The sequence below is a fragment of the Musa acuminata genome, chromosome BXJ3-11, assembly GCF_036884655.1.
Source record: "Musa acuminata AAA Group cultivar baxijiao chromosome BXJ3-11, Cavendish_Baxijiao_AAA, whole genome shotgun sequence".
Taxonomy (NCBI): domain Eukaryota; kingdom Viridiplantae; phylum Streptophyta; class Magnoliopsida; order Zingiberales; family Musaceae; genus Musa; species Musa acuminata.
Genome location: NC_088359.1, coordinates 28,225,322 through 28,232,706, shown reverse-complemented (window position 1 = coordinate 28,232,706; position 7,385 = coordinate 28,225,322).

The following is a 7,385-nucleotide window of genomic DNA, read 5'->3' as shown; positions in this document are numbered from 1 at the left end:
GCACCATTCGTTTACGAAAAAATATTATTTGGTTTTGATTTACGATATTTAAATGATCCATCTATGTTGTTGATCTACTTTTTTATTCAATCCATCATGTCATCTGTATGTGGTTGAGCTTCCTTATATTTGATAGATGGAATACTACCGACAGCTTGCTATCAGTAATATTGTTATTAAGGGTGGTGGCCTTTGATGGACGCTAGTCCAATTACGGTCAGCGACTGCGTATGTAGCAAAAGTGATATAGATCGTAAAAGTATTTTAGATCTTTTTTATATTTAAATATGTTTATTAGCACTTTTCACTTATAAAAAGATGTTATTTTATTGTAAGTTATAATGTTTAAATAATCCGTATATGTTATCAATTTACTTTTCAATCTAGTTCATCATGATGCTTGTTTGCGGATGAGGTTCCCCATATTTGATCGATGGACTACTACCAACATCTTGTTATTAGCAACAATATTGATGAGGGCAATGGCCTTCGGTGGTTACCTACTCAATTGCAAGCAGCAACTAGCCACGATTGCATGTATGGTTGCTTCTGTGTAGGAGTCTTATTGCAGTTGACTTGCCTTTGTCATAAGCGACTATAGTACAACCATGACCTATAGCAGTTGTGGCGATTGTAGTGCCACTACTACGGAGACTACAATAGTGTCGCGACTATAGTATTATGACTACAACTTTTGCTAGCTATGACCAACTTAAACTGGACGCCAAAGGTCTCAGTTCCCAATGGTTGCAGGGCGAATATGCAAGCATAACCACGCACTACGATGATCGTGAGGGTTGTCGGTCAACGCATGTGCATGAATATATGGTGGGACGATATGTCATTAGAGCTTAATCAGCGATGCATCATGAATGTGTTCCACCGGTGAGGAACACGATAGCATGATGTGATAGCATGGCGATGAGGTTATCGGTCTACGGTGTGAGAAGAGTCATGCCAATGCAATTGACACATAAGTAGATGGCAAATGAGACCATGCACATGGGTGCCATGGAACACAGACGATAATAGCATGAGAATTAGAATTTTTTTTAAAGGATATTTTTACCCCTCGAAAATTAAAAATAAAAATCTAATCTATGTCCTGAAATTTAATTTCTACCATTTATGCATCATATATTTTTATTATATATCCCATAAAAAATTATAGTTTTGCCCTTCAAAAATTAAAAAAAAAATTGACTTATTTTCTCAATTATAAAACTGACTAATTAGATTCATTTTAATCAAATATTTTGATCAACTTGATCGTGAATGTATTTTACTATTTGGCAGGATTTAAATTCAATTAATCAAGTTTTGATAGAATTCATGAAAAAGTTAAAATTTAGTCAATTTTTTAATTTAATATATTTTAATTTTAACAGATCTCGTTGGGCAAATGATTGGTCCAAATCTACTAGGCAAATTTGGGTTGTCCAACTATGAACTTTCCAAATTAAATAGGATTGACTTGTTTGAGGGTTCCACGTGGAATTAAAAGAAAAATAAATTATATTTTTCTTTTATAGTTTTTCATATGACATACTGATAAAAAATTTTACGTGATAAATAAAAATCTAATTATTGATCTTAAATATTTGCTTGGCTATTCACATGCATATGTTTAAAATTATGAGATAAAATTTATTTTTTATATAAAAGCATGACTTATGATTATAATTATCATTTGAGTTTTTTTATGTTAAATAATATTCAATTATTATTATTATTATTATTATTATTATTATTATTATTGATTTATTTTCACATAAATTAGATTGAAAAAAATTAATGAATATTATTTGTAATCATATTCTTAAGTTTTATTTGGTTTGCACTTGTTAAAGTGGTCTAGGATAGTAGACTTATCAGATGTAAATTATAATAAATATTTATCATTTATATAATATTTTATATTATTATATTGACCTTATACCCACCAAAGTAATATAAACCAATGATGTATAAAATTACATCAAAAAATTTATTCTAAATGACATAAAAAAAATATTCATAATGATACACATAATTAAAATATTTAGATAATCCCAAATGAGAATAAACTTCTATAATATATTTTGAATCTATTTCACTCAAAGATAAAATAGAGATGATATCAATAGTTCAATATTTACTAGAAAACTCAAAACATTAATATTATATTATTTTTATTATAATGATAATTATTTTATTATATTCTTATAAATATGCCTATATTTTTTATATTAAATTATTATAAATAACTTAAACATATCTAATTTATACTTAGTACTTTGATCTTGATCACACTTGTTGAAAGGATCACAAATATGACTACTGAAATTTTTATGAAATAAATATTTAAGATAAATAATAAAAAAAGATCAAAAGGACTCAGTTTCATAATAATTACTAATAATATTCAGACTTCTAGTCTATAACTAGTTCACTAAAATATTCTTAAAGATTAATTTAAATTTACTGATAAGTCATTAGTAAATATTAATGAAAAAGCTGGTTGAAATTCAATATGATAGTATTAAAGAAATTCAAGATATATCATTAATATACTTGACAATGCTATGAGCTTAAGAATATTAGATATAAATATAATTGAGTTCTTTCTCGTTTAATTTATTTTACTTATTTTAACTCATTTAAAATTTATTATTATAAAATTAAGAATAAATAAAACTTAAATGAGCTGACTAGATATTTTGAATACTACTTAAGGAGTGAGAAATAATAAAAAAAATTAATGCATAAATCACTTGAGCTTGTAAATACCATATAAACTTAATAAAAAAATCTTTACAATAAAGTATTACACCTATGACAAGAAAGATATGAAATGGATCACGAGGTTTTGGTTCAAAAAGGTATAAGTATGATATTTGTATATTTTAAATTAAACATTACAAGACTCCTTTTATAATAATTAATTGATTGGTTCTAGCATTTCAACTTATGTTACCAATAATAGAGATTTATTTTAATATAAAAACTAAAAATATAAAATATTTATCATTACTGGTAATCATCTTAAAACAAAAGCAATAGTAGTTGGTACTTATCGCGTAGAAATGATTCATCTGATGTGAAATTTCTATAATTTTAAAATTTTAAGTTCTTTATCTAGAATTAACAAAAGTTAACTTTTAAATTCTATATCATGATTTGTATAGAATTAATACAAATATTGAGTTTATGATTATCCTATAACCAAATGTTAGAATAAAATATAGTTTCATAAATTCTTTGAGTTTTTATACACATATTTATAGGTCACTCTATGTTTTTTTATTTTAGTAGAGAGAAATTTTATTCACATATATATATATATATATATATATATAGTATCATATAGAGATCCTTTACTAAAGGGGTTAAAATTATCAAATTTGATAAGATTAGTAAATTTTATAGTAAATATGATGAGTTGATCATAATTTTGAATTCTTTACTAGATTCCTAGAAAAGTGAGGTATTATACTTATTATCCTTTATCGGATGTATCACAATAGAAAGGGATTTCTAAAAGATGAAATTAGATTCCTATAAAAGTTGTTGGGAGCATGATAAATTATTATTTTATACCTAAATCAATTTGAGGAGAAAACCTAAAGATAATTATGTATATCTTGAACAAATTTCATAATATAGAAATTCTATTAATTTATTTTGAGTTATAAACTAATAGGAAACCCGACTTGAGATTTTTATGTCAAATGCTAAGGATCTTTATATCACATGAAAATAAATTAAATTCAAAAATTATTTTAAATATTTTATTATTTATCCTAAAATTTTTAATGGGATATAGATATTATTGTTATAATCATAGTATAAAAATAGTTGAATCTAGTAATGTAATATTCCTAAAAAATAATAAATTAGTGAGAGTGAAAATATTAAAATTTAATCTTCACATCGAGAAGATACAAGTTAATACTCCTTGATCATTTTATATTCTAGAGATTGTTGTTATTCAAATTATGAAATAATTTAATAAAATAAAAAAATAAATAAAATAACATAAGTGAACTCACATATAATATTGTTGTCATTGTTGATGAACTTGTAGAATAATCATAATCGATAGCTTTGAGGGTATCTCAAATTGAAAAGAAACATGTCATTTTTGTTGAAAGTGTGGTACATCAATTAGAATCAAATTATGATATAAGAATCAATTGATCCCTCATTATTTTTATAAGTTATGAAAAGTAGTGATTCTGAAAAATTATATAATACAATAAAAGAAGAGTCAAAATCAATAGACTAGAATGGTACTTAAGAAGTCATCGAATTTTCTAATAACTATAAAAGAGTCTATTATACAAATATAAATAAAATAATAATATTGAACGATATAAAAGTGTGATAAAAGATTTTACTCGTAAAAAAAATACATCGACCATAATGAGAAATTTTCTCTAATTTTCTAAATGAACTCGTTAAGAATCATTATGACATTAATAACATTATGATTTTGAGTTATATATATATATATATATATATATATATATATATATAAATCAATTTTTTGAGAATCTAGATTTATATTGATTAACATAAATGATTCATAGAGAAAATTAAAAAATATATATATAATTTGGTGTGTAAATTTAGAAAATCTATTTATTACCTAAACAAGCCTTCAAAACAATGGTATATAAAATTTGTTAATATAATTACTTTCTTCAAATTAAAAAAAAAATACTATTGATCACTATTTATATTTGAAAACCAATTGGAGCAAGCTTGTTATATTGATTATATTTATGGATAATATTTTACTTATCAATAGTGATCTTGGTTTATTATATCAAATTGAGAAACTTCTCATTAAAAATTTTAAAATAATTGAAGAGATTTATTATATAATTTTGTTTAGCAAATGAGAAAAGTAAAAAAATTTTGATCAAAATAAATATTTTTAAAATGACTTAAAAAATCAGATAAAAAATATTGTTTATGTATACGTAGTTGAAAATTTATTACACCTATATCAAATCAAATATCAATTTTATAATCAAAATACTTAGCATATAGTAGAGTTATCAAATAATAAAATACAAAAAGACTACAAAGATAGTAATAAGATATCTAAAATGGACGAAATCTTACATGTGCATATATACAGAATTAGATCAGCTTAAAATGATGATATTTTTATATGTTGATTTTGTGAATTGTCTTAATAATAAGAAGTCAACTTTACATTTTATAATTTTTAGTTGAAAAGATAATTTATAAAAAAATATTAAGTAATGAACTACTATATTATTAACAATTAAAATTGATTTTTTGGTATGCTTTGAGGCCACTAATCAAACTTTATGATCGTAAAATTTTATTTGAGGACTTGGTGTGGTTAGATTGTTAAATGACTGAAAATACTTTGTAACATATCATAATAGTTTTTTTTTTCTAACAATAGCAAGTACTCATGCAATTCTAATATAAACACTTAATGATTAGAGAAAGAGTCTCAATATTAATTAAGAACTTAAGTTTTACTATATTGATTACTGATTTATTCACTTATGACTTATAATCTAAATTATATGAAAGAATATATTATTATAATTAAGTTTGTGAGCAACAAATAAAAGATATAGTGATATATATATATTTAAGTAGATATTATAATTAATATTTTTATTTATATATTTAAAATTATCTATTTTTGCTATCCTATTCATATTTGTATATGTATGATTGAATGTGTCTAATAGGTTCATGTTGATAAGATAAATTATGGAAGTCATTTTAGATTTCATTAGAAAAAGTTAATAATGTTGTGGTATATAAAAGGAAGTATAATATTGATAACATATTACTGAGTTGGTAGTCAAATTTAATGTGATATTATGTTTATTCGACTTATTGATCTATTTTATTAAATTCGTGCATACGTGTAAAATATTTTTTAAAAAATTAAAATTTAATTAAGTAAATTATTTTCAAATAATATTTTATTTTATTTTTTTATTATTTCTAATCAATAAACAAAGTGAAAAAATACTAGATTATGTGACCCTATCTAATTAGGTAAAATATATTATAGATATTGTTAGATTCTGATTATAATTATTGATCAATAAAAATTATGTCTAATTATGATAGGATTCTTTAAGAAATGATCTTGATGGAAGGGACTCTCTTAATTACCATCCTATATATTATGCTCTCGTCTATAAAAACACAAGATTTTATAGGGACGAAATGTATAAGTTATTAAGAGATTACAGTCTTTTCTCATCTCTTCTTAGTCCCTAATTCATTGTTTATAGCTATCTTATTGAATGATAAGAAGAGATGAGATAACTCTAGTTCTCCTTATAGATCGGTATTATTATAATTTTTGAAACTAATGGCAATATATCTATAAATCAGATAAAGACTTTCTGAATGATATCGAATGATACACATCATTTATTTGATTAATTGTTACTTAATTTTTAAATTCTAATATTAAAAGTTTTCAAATAATAATATAATCATGATTTTTATGTTTGCATCCACAACTGGGTTATTGTTGGAGATTCCTTAAATTTTGGACACTATAGAGAATATTCACTATTAGGATACATATTATAATTTCGGAACGATGTATCATCTACAAGGTTTCAATGATCGGTCATCTACTGGAATCACAAATACAATATGACTTGGTACAAGCTCGAAGTTAATGTAGGAGTTAAAGAAACTTTATTTCGAATCTCAAGGTCGATGGGAGAAAGAAGTTAATGTAGGAGTTAAAGAAACTTTATTTCGAATCTCAAGGTCGATGGGAGAAAGAGGAAAGCGAAAAAAAAAAAAAAAGTATCTAAGAATCCAAAATAAGAATGCATGGGCCTTCTATCTTGCAACAAAAGACCATTGTCGAGTTCACTCCCGATTTGCTCCCTCTATGCCTAAGTCAGCAAGTTTCTAAGATGACCAGAGAGAGACCTTCTATTTATAGTCAAAGCCTCTTAATCACTTGTGGTAAAATAAAAAATTCTCTAAATCATTACTTAATTGGAGATTATTTTCTATTGCCATCATTGTCAACAAGTCTAGTTTTTGATGGACAATTTAGATCTTATCAATGTGGTAACTTGGTTGAGTCGAGTTGCAACAATACCTATCAAGCTATCTAATCTATCAAGTTGACCTAAAGTTGATCTATCAAGTCAATCTGCGACAGAACGCGGATGTCTAAGGTGGCGATTAGCTGGAGTAGAGAACAAAGCTCGGGTGGCCGAGAGAGTAAAGGAGCGTGTGAACTTTTTGTGCCGATTCTAAAGGCCTCTAACCACTAAGGTCATTGGTGGAGATTCACACAATATCAACAAATACAAATGCATCTTTTCTGGGTAAGAATCTTACTATCATGATTTGATGACGATCAG